Below are 9,856 nucleotides of genomic sequence, written 5' to 3'. Positions count from 1 at the left end.
CTGAGTGCGTGGGCCACGGTGTAGTAAAGGAGCAGTGGTGTCGCCTGCATGTCGGCTCAGCTGTACACGGGGAATGGCCGGTGACCGAGGGGCTGCCACGGGCACCCTGGGCGGCGTCAGTAAGGGTCGTGGACAGCAGGCACCCCCTCCCCGCATCCTGGGGGACCCCAGTGAGGAGTCTGGGCACCTGGGGTGCAGGTGTAGGGCTGCCCCCAGCACTGAACCCCAGATTAGCGCCGGCACAGGTGGGGGGATGGGCAGGGGCTGAGGCCGGAGGGCGCGGGGGGCTTTGGGGGCTTAGGATGGGTGGAGGCAAGCAGGAGGGGCTGGGCTGCTGGTCGAGGCCCTGGTGGGCCCTGCGGGCAGGGTAGGGAGAGGGCCCCACCCCCTGGTCCTGAGCACCTCTCCCAGCTCCGCAAGCTCTGTGGTGGAGCCCAGGCGTCCAGGCCGAGGTGGAAAAAGAAGCCACGGGGTCCGGCTGTTCTGGGCGGAATGACTGATCGGAGGGGGCTTCACAGAGAAGCCCAAAGGGCAGGGGCTCAGGAAGCCGGAGGCAGGAGCCAGGGCTCAGAGAGAACTGAGAAGAGGCACGGACTCGGGAGGGATGAAGGGCCACCCCGACGACACAGCGGAGGATGGAGAAGGATGGGGAAACAGCAGCAGGTTCGTGATTCCCAGAAGGAGAAAAGAGGCGGGGACTCTTCTGAGACCTAGAGTCTGAGGATTCGCCTTCATTGAAGATGAGGACTCAGGGCTCCAGTGGTTAAGCCTCTGCGCGTCCACTGCAGGGGGCGAGGGTTCAATCCCTGGTCAGGGAACTAGATCCCGCATGCCGTGCGGGGTGGCGGGGAAAAACAAAAAGCTGAGGACTCGGTGGGGAGGTCCTGTGATGTGTTTCCACACTACCCCCTCCCGCCCGTCCTGCACGTCCCCGGGTCACCTGGGCCCCCCACCCCCGTCCCTCTCACGCCTCCTCCAACCTGGCTGTTCTGAGTAGATCCCAGGCGTCACTCCATACTCCAGCTGTATTCCCAGAATGTAGCTGTCATGCCGTCAGCACAGAGGACCTCTCAGGGTTCCAGGCTCCTGGACGCTCTTAGGAACGGCGTCCTGGACGCCGTGAGGAACGTTGGCCTGATAAAGATGCACACAAGGCCCACGCGTTGTGACCGCTGGCACGTGTCTTGAGCCTCTTCATCCTCAGGTTCTCCCTCCCGGCTGTCTTGAGTTTGCCCCGACCATGTATCTTCTGTGGACCAGGACTGGAGTGTGGTCCTTGTGGAGGTGGTCGCTCATCATCAGTGGTCCTTCAGTCAAGAGGAACGAGGCTCTCTGGTGCTTTTTTTTTTTTTGGTGGTTATTATACCTAACATAAAATTGATCGTTTTAACCGTTTTAAATTAGGAGACAGCAGGATCCAATATTTGTGAGATAAACAGCAGATCAAAAACATACAACATGTATGCAACTAAAAACATAACCTCAGAGACTTCCCTGGTGGTGCAGTGGTTAAGACTCTGTGCTCCCCGATGCAGGGGGCCCGGGTTCGATCCCACATGCCACAACTAAGGAGCCCATCTGCCGCAAGTAAGGATCTGGTGAGTCGCAACTAAGGAACCTGCCTGCCACAACTAAGATCCGGCGCAACCAAACAAATATTTTTTTAAACTCAAAAGACAAAAAAAACCCCATAGCCTCAGAAGACAGAGAACAATAGGTGGCAACTGACCCAACAACGGTGGTTGGAGATGGAAACCCTCCAACTCCCCTCTCAGACACTGACAGCTCAACCACCACAAGCAAAGTTGTGGACTGTGTGGATAACACAAGAAGTAGAAAGAGGCACACTTTTTTTTTTTTTTGCGGTACGCGGGCCTCTCACTGTTGTGGCCTCTCCCGTTGCGGAGCACAGACTCCGGACGCGCAGGCTCAGCGGCCATGGCTCACGGGCGCAGCCGCTCCGCGGCATGTGGGATCCTCCCGGACCGGGGCACGAACCCGCGTCCCCTGCATCGGCAGGTGGACTCCCAACCACTGGGCCACCAGGGAAGCCCGAGGCACACTCTTTTCTAGTACAAATGGGACATTCCAAATTAACATATATTATTAGGTCCCCAAAGAGGCCTCAGAATGGCTTGAGAAGTGAAAGCAGCCACTCTGGAGGTAAGTGGACAAGGAATCAGTACCTATGAAGTGCTGGAGGAAAGTGATTTCCAACCTAGAATTCTATACCTGCCCGAGCTATCATTCAAGTGTGAGGGTTTAATACAAACTTCTCAGACATGCAAGGTGTTAAAATGTATCTTCCACGCATGCGCTGTGTCTCAAGCAGCTACTGAAGGATGTGCTCCATCAAAACGAGAGTAAACCAAGAAATAGACCAGGCAAACGGACCTCCAGCATGTAACTCAGGAGCCGGGGGGAGGTGAGTGCACAGGGGGTTCTGAAGGGAGATGTCTGCAGGACAACCGTGCCCCTGGGACTGTCAGCCATCCAGGTCAGGCAGTGTGACGCAAGAGATGGCACGTCGGGGTTATCTGAGGATGGGGCTTCCCCAGGAGTGTCTCCTTTGGCCCATCTGACCTGTGCCAGAGGACTGGGAGACGGCCCTGGTGGGTTCAGAAGCAGAAATACAGGACAGCCCAAGCCCCAGCCAGATGCCCCGCCTGTGGGGGGCCTGGATATCCCTAGGTCATCAGTGTCCCTGCCCACTGATGGCCCCAGAACAGTTCCTAAAAACCCTCAGGGAGGCTGAGGCCGGACCTGGACCCCATGGCTCTGCTCGGCTTCTCTTCTTCTGGTGCCTCCAGGTGAGCAGTTGGTCAAAACAAAAGAGACTATAGCTCGGGGGACACACACCGAATGCTGACAGGTTCAGAAGAGGCAGTGGACAGTCTACCTTGTCTGGAGGAAGTTACTTTGCTGGGGGCAGGGTCCTCCCCCTGCAGCTTCCAGGGCACCAGAAATGTGCTGTATTCTGTGACCTGGCTCTTATTCTTTCAACTGTACTTTATACAAAGACATTTTTCATTCTCTTCTGCATGTACACATTTCACGTTTCAGTGTTTGTAAATCAGTGGTGCTCCTTCCCATGGCAGTAAGCCAGCAGGATCCTGATAGAAAGCAGGGCAGTGTTCCCAGCAGGAGGGAAACCACGCAGGAGTGGGTCAGCCGGCAGAGAGGAAGTCTGGACGTAGGCGATCTGGAGAAACGAGGAGAGCTGCTCCGTCTGGGCACACGGGGAGCCGCGCAGACCCTGAGTCTCTCCCAGGTGACTGCAGACCCGATGCCACCCCAACTCACCTTCCTGCCATTGGTTTTGTCACACTTGTTCTAACGTTTGTAAGGAAAAAAGTCAATGATAAGTAAGTTAATTCTGAAAAAATGCCTGTAGGACCAGGTATCAAAACCACAGCAATGGTGGACTTTCCTGGCGGTCCAGTGGTTAAGACTCTGCACTTCCAGTGCAGGGGGCCTGGGTCCGATCCCTGGTCGGGGAACTAAGATCCCACATGCCACACAGCGCGGCCAAAAAACACACACAAAAAGCCAAACCAGAGCGATGAGACAGGCTGATGCTGGTGCAGCCGTCTATGGAGGGTGGCGGGGTGGAGAAGGAAGCTAGAAGACACACCCCCGCAGGCGCCCACAGGTCACTCTGCTCTGTGCCCAGGCCGGGGGCCCAGGGCTCCCCTTTGGAGAGAGACACCAAGAGGCCCACAGAAAGGACCCCCCGGCACTGAAACCTGGGGGCCCCACCAGGGAGCTGGTTCGACAGTTTGCAGTGCGACCCCCCCCCCAGTTGACAACACACCCACCCAGACACAGACGGGGTGCCCCCAGCTCCCGAATTAAAGGAAACAGAGTGAGCGTGGGCCAGAAAAACCCAACTGTACCCACATTCGGGTGGAAGACACGGAAGGGGGAGAGAGAACAGCTCCCATCAGGTTAAAGATACAACGGGAGAGGGCTTCCCTGGTGGCGCAGTGGTTGAGAGTCCGCCTGCCGATGCAGGGGACACGGGTTCGTGCCCCGGTCCGGGAGGATCCCACATGCCGCGGAGCGGCTGGGCCCGTGAGCCATGGCCGCTGGGCCTGCGCGTCCGGAGCCTGTGCTCCGCAACGGGAGAGGCCACAGCAGTGAGAGGCCCGCGCACCGCAAAAAACAAAAACAAAAACAAACAAAAAAAAACATATGGGAGGAGAAAAGAGGAGAAGGACCCCCAAAACAAAAAAAAAAAAAAAAAAAATACAACGGGAGAAATATGGAAATGACAGATGGACTGAAAGATAAAACTGAGAAACTCTCCTGTAAAGACAAAGAGACATAAACAAAGAGGAAAGTTAAGAAAATTAGGGGATCGTTCACGTAATCGAACATCCAACTAACCGGAGTTCCAGACAGAAGAGAGAAAATGGAAGGAAAAAAACGATCAAAGAAACAATACGAAGATTTCCCAAACGGAAGGGCACCTGCTTCCAGACTGAAATGGTCACTGCCTACTTGGCCAGGGATTGAGAAACCCAGGGTATTAAGGAAGCTGGGGACCAAATGGCTGCAGAGGGAAAGGAGTTCCCCACAAATGGTCAGGGACTAGAAAGGCACGGCGGCTCAGCGGTCAGCCTGGTGCTGGAAGCTTCGTCGTGGGAAAATGACACTCCTACCAGAATTACCCATCTGGTCAGGCATCCATCAGGGTGAGGGGCTGGTGACATTTCCACACACGTGAAGGTCCTCCCTAATCAGCTTTCACGAGGCATTTCAAGGACAAGAAGGACATGCACCAGCGAAATGAGGAAGGGAACTAGGGACGGGGAGGCATGGGGCCAGCGACCTGGGGCTGGAACTCATCTGGGAGACAGGAGACCCCTGGGTCCTGGAGGAGGAAGCGCCAGCCCAGGGCGAATGGAGGAGGGCCCCGGGGAGCTGTGACCAAGACAGACCAATTGCAGGACAACCAGGGCATTGACCTTGGCGGGGGCGACAGGTTCTCCAGAGAAACAGAACACATATGTGGTATGTGTTATATATAGAAGTGTAAAGTAGGCCGGATATATATACCCATTTATTATGAGGAATTGGCTCACGCACAGTTATGGAAGCTGACAAGTCCCCAGGTCTGCAGCCGGCCAGCTGGAGACCCAGGGGAGCCGGAGGTGTGAGGTCCTGCCTGAGTCTGTGTCCAAAGGCAGGAGACCGCTGTCCGAGCTGGAGTCCGTCGGGCCAGGAGAGCGGATTCTGCATCGCTCACTTCTGCTCTGTTGAGGCCTCCAGGACTGGACGAGGCCCACCCGCGAGGGGAGGGCACCTGCTTGAGTCAGACCACCCGTTCAGATGTTACTCTCAACCAGAGACGCCCAGAAGAAAGTCTCACCAAATACCCGGGCACCCGCAGCCTAGCCAAGTCCATACATAAAATTAAACATCACAGAAGGAAAGGAGGAAAAGGCAGGGGTTAAACCAGAAAATCAGAATTACCTGTGGCAGGAAGGGTAACCAGAATGCACTTCAGATGCTACGGGGTGCACCCTCTCATCAAGGACAGTGACACCCGGCACTGACTCAGCTGGCGATCCTGAGGGGGACGCACTGGGAGAGAAGGAAGGGGACGTGCGGGTGTGGAACCCTCCAGGGCCGCGAGCCTGAGGCAGTGGACACCTCTCCCACGTCCACTCCCTCCCTCCTCACCTCCTCTTCACGGTCCTAGCCTGGGGTTGGGGGCATTCACCCTCCCTGGGGTGTGCCCCCCACACCCTGGCCCAGATCTTAGAGGTGAAAGGTCACTGGTCCTCACAATGGGGGCTTCTGGGCAAGCATTTCCTCCTAATTTGCAAAGAGACTCTCCTCCCCTTTACTAATGCCACTGCGTCTGTAGGTGATGCTGGGCCACAGCAGCCATGTTGAGGTCATGAGGTTGAGGAGGGGCCGACCTGCTGTGCCAGGGGGACGTGCTCAATGGAAGGCTTTGGGGCCTCCTCCTTCCAGACTTCTCGTCGGAGACTGCCGACCCCACGCTGTTGGAGCTGTTCTGGTGGCTCTCCTGGCTGCCTGTGGCTGAGCTGGCCTGACCAACGCAGTCAGAGAAAAATGCCCACAACCAATAAATCAAGAAACGGCCGCGTGAGCAGAGACGCTTGGAGGAGAAACATCTAAAGAATCAGCCTGAAGGCTTGACAGTGGCCGCCTCTGGGGGGGTCGGACTGTGGAGAGGGCTGGGCTGGGGGCTGAGTTTTGTGTATGAGTCTCGCACGAATATTTAACGTTTCTCTTTTTCCTTTTGCTGTGTATGTGCATCACTTTGAAAAACGATTAACTTGAAAAAGAGCAAAACACTCAAACCCCATGAAACTGAAAATCCAGCACAAACAAGAAACACCTAGCCGCCACTAAAACTCCCTAACTCAGGTGAAAAGAGAAGGCTTCTGGGGACTTCCCTGGTGGTCCAGTGGTTAGGACGCGGTGCTCTCACCGCCGTGGCCCCGCTTCAGTCCCTGGTCGGGGAACTAAGATGCTACGAGTGGTGTGGCGCGGCCATAAAGAAAAAAGAAAAGGCTGCCCCAGGTGCCCAGAAAGATCGGGGGTTTTGCATGGCCGCGGCTTCCTGTTGCTGCCCCTGGCACCCCACTGAGGACCTCAGCAGGTGAGACCTTTAGCCCCAGAAGGTAGCCTTACTGCGCCTGGGCCCTCAGCCCCTTTGCTTAGCCTGCCAGACCCACTGGTGCCCAGCCTGGATGCCCTTTGCTCCTGGCTGCAGAGGGTAGGGCGCCGCCCCTGCAAACACACACTTGGGGGCAGCTCGTCATCAGTAACCAGGTGGCGTGAATCCAGCCCCCTGCCAGCTGCCCCAGGCCCTCTCCTCCTCTGCCCACTCCCTGCTTTTGGGGCATCACTATTCCTCTGGACCTGGTGTCTGCTACACCCCTGTAGCTCACCAGTGTCACCCCTGGAGCCCCGCCCAACCCCTCACTCGGGCCCCGTCCTCAGGCTTCCTCTGCACCCACTTCTGCCGCCAGCCAGCAGGCTCCCATGCCCACGCCCCTGACCTTGACCCTCCCCGACTGCCCTGTGGCTCAGCCTGCGTCCAGGCTTGAGATCTGTGCCTGTTTTGGACGCCCAGCCCGACTCCCCCGCTTCCCGCTTCCCGCCAGCCCCTCCGGTCCTCACCACCCTCCATCCCTGGGGTCTGTCACATCAGGAACTCCCTGACCAGTATCCTCACCTCTCTGGACCCACGGGCTCCCCGTCACCCCCTCTGGGCAAAGGCTGAGCCCTGGAGGAAGCCGATGTCCACCTGTCCACTTGCCCAGGCTACTGGCGCCGTCCGAGGGCCTCCTCCAGCCTTGTGCCGGTAGGAAGCCCCACTCACCAGGCGACCGGGACTCCAGGCCCCCGACCCCATGGGGACCACGTGCAGCCACCCTCTCCACCCGCCCCACTCCTGGTAGATGACCTCGTCCCTGCCTCTTACAGAGGAAGGGGAGGCGGCGGCCAGCAGGAGTTTCCCCCAGTCCTGCCAGGGCCCAGCAGACTGAATCCCAGCCGGGACCCCGCCCTGGCTCTCGCGTCCACACCGTACTCCCAGAACCCTCGAATGGGGAACCTTACACGGCAAAGACGCAGTTAAGTGAAGGACCCTGAGGTAGGGGGATCCAGGGTCATAGGGGAGGCCGGTGTCGTCACAGGGTCCTTGTGGGGGACGGCAGGGGGGTCAGAGTAGAGATGCGACAGCAGGAGGCAGAGCCCTAGAGAGAACAGGACTGCTGGCCGCTGGCCGGGAAGGTGGAGGAGGGGCCAGGAGCCGAGGCGTGCGGCCGCTTCCAGCTGTTAGAGGCCAGGAAGGGGTTCTCCCCTGGAGCCCCGGGAAGGCAGCCCTGCCCGTGCCTCGGCTTCAGCCCAGGGAGGCCCGCTACAGCTCCCGCCTTCACAGCTGTAGGATAACCAGTCTGTGCTGTTTCAAGCCGCCAAGCTCGCGGCGGCCTGTCCTGGCAGCCCTGGGGCACTGACGCTCAGGGTGAGGGTCTCCAGCCCGCGCTCACCCGGCCGCACCCGAGCACCTCTGAATGCGGCTCGGCGGGGTCTCCAAAGCCCCCTCATTCCCAAACCCAGAGGCGGGTTTTCAGAGGCTCCTCGTGGCTCGGGCCCTGGCCCCCCCGAGCTATCCCCCAGCCAGCCACCTCCGCCTGCACCTGCCCCCACGGGGCCCAAGGCCAGCCACCTGCACGCCCCGCTCTGGACGACGGCCCAAGTCCCTCCACTGGCCTCATGCTCCCCCGGCCGGGCGGCCACAGCGCCCTTCCAGAGGCAGAGCCCGACCACTGCGCCCACTGTCTGGGACCTTCCACGGCTCTCCGAGGGGCCCAGCACAGCCCGCTGGCTGCCCCGTGGGCCGTGGCACCCTCTTCCATCCTGCCCTTCTCGTCCTCCTGGATCCTCGGGTCTCTGCGAACACCCCCTCGACCGCGCCATGCTCCTGTCCTAACGCCCTCCGAGCCCCAGTTCCACGCTGCCCGCCCCCAGCGAGCCCTCCAGACATACGGCTGAACTCCCTCTGCCTCTGAGGAACGCCCCGCCAGGCCTCACGCCAGGCCCCCACCGTGCGCCCTGTCCCCAGGCCCATGGCTAGGCTGCAGGGGCCTGGTCCCGACCTACCACAAAGGACCCCGGGACTGCAGCTGACGGGGCTGGTGTCCACGGCCAGCGTGGAATGCTCCGGAACAGTCTCACTGATGTACTTTTCCTTCTTTAAAAAAAGTGACCTGAAATTCGCACCGCATTAACCGTCTTACCTTGTACACTTCGGCAGCATTCAGCACACTCACAGTGTGTGTAACCACCAGTCTCCCTCGTTCCAGAACATTCTCACCACCCGGAAAGGAAACTCTGCCCCATTAAGCACTCACTCCCTGTTCTCCCCTCCCCCAGCTCCTGGCAACCCCCAATTTGCTTTCTGTCCCTATGGATTTACCTATTCTGGACGTTTCGTATAAACGGATCATAGAACGCGGGACCTTTTGTCTGCCTTCTTTCACCCAGCATGACGTCTTCAAGGCTCCTCAGCGCGGCAGCACGTGTCAGAATTTCATTCCTTTTTTTAAAAAATTTGATTGAAGCATACTTGACTTACAGTGTTGTGTTACTTTCAGGTGTACAGCAAAGTGATTCAGTTACACACATACATGTATCCATTCTGTTAGATTCTTTCCCACATAGGTCATCACAGAGTATTGAGTTCCCTGTGCTCTACTGTAGGTCCTCATTAGTGATCTCTTTTATACCCAGTAGTGTGTCTATGTCCATCCCAATCTCCCAATTTATCACTCCGCCCCATCCCCCTGGTAACCATAAGTTTGTTTTCTACATCTGCGATTCTATTTGTTTTGTAAATAAGCTCATTTGTAACTCTGTGGGTTTTTTTGCTTGCGTTGGGTTCTCATTGCTGCACGCACGGGCTTTTTTCTAGTTGCGGCGAGCGGGGGCTGCTCTTCGTTGCGGTGCGTGGGCTTCTCATTGCAGTGGCTTCTCTTGTTGTGGAGCACGGGCTCTAGGCATGTGGGCTTCGGGAGTTGTGGCTCGTGGGCTCCCGAGCGCAGGCTCAGTAGTTGTGGCACACGGGCTTAGTTGCTCCGCGGCATGTGGGATCTTCCGGGACCAGGGCTCGAACCCATGTCCCCTGCATTGGCAGGCAGATTCCCAACCACTAAGCCACCAGGGAAGTCCCTGTACCATTTTTCAGATTCCACACATAACTGATATCATATGGTATTTATCTTTCTCTTTCTGACTTACTTCACTCAGTATGGTAATCTCTAGGTCTATTCATGTTGCTGCAAATGGCATTATTTCCTTCTTTTTTATG

The sequence above is a fragment of the Neophocaena asiaeorientalis genome, unplaced genomic scaffold (genome assembly GCF_003031525.2).
Source record: "Neophocaena asiaeorientalis asiaeorientalis breed wild unplaced genomic scaffold, Neophocaena_asiaeorientalis_V1.1 scaffold476, whole genome shotgun sequence".
Lineage (NCBI taxonomy): Eukaryota > Metazoa > Chordata > Mammalia > Artiodactyla > Phocoenidae > Neophocaena > Neophocaena asiaeorientalis.
This window is presented reverse-complemented; position numbering follows the sequence as displayed.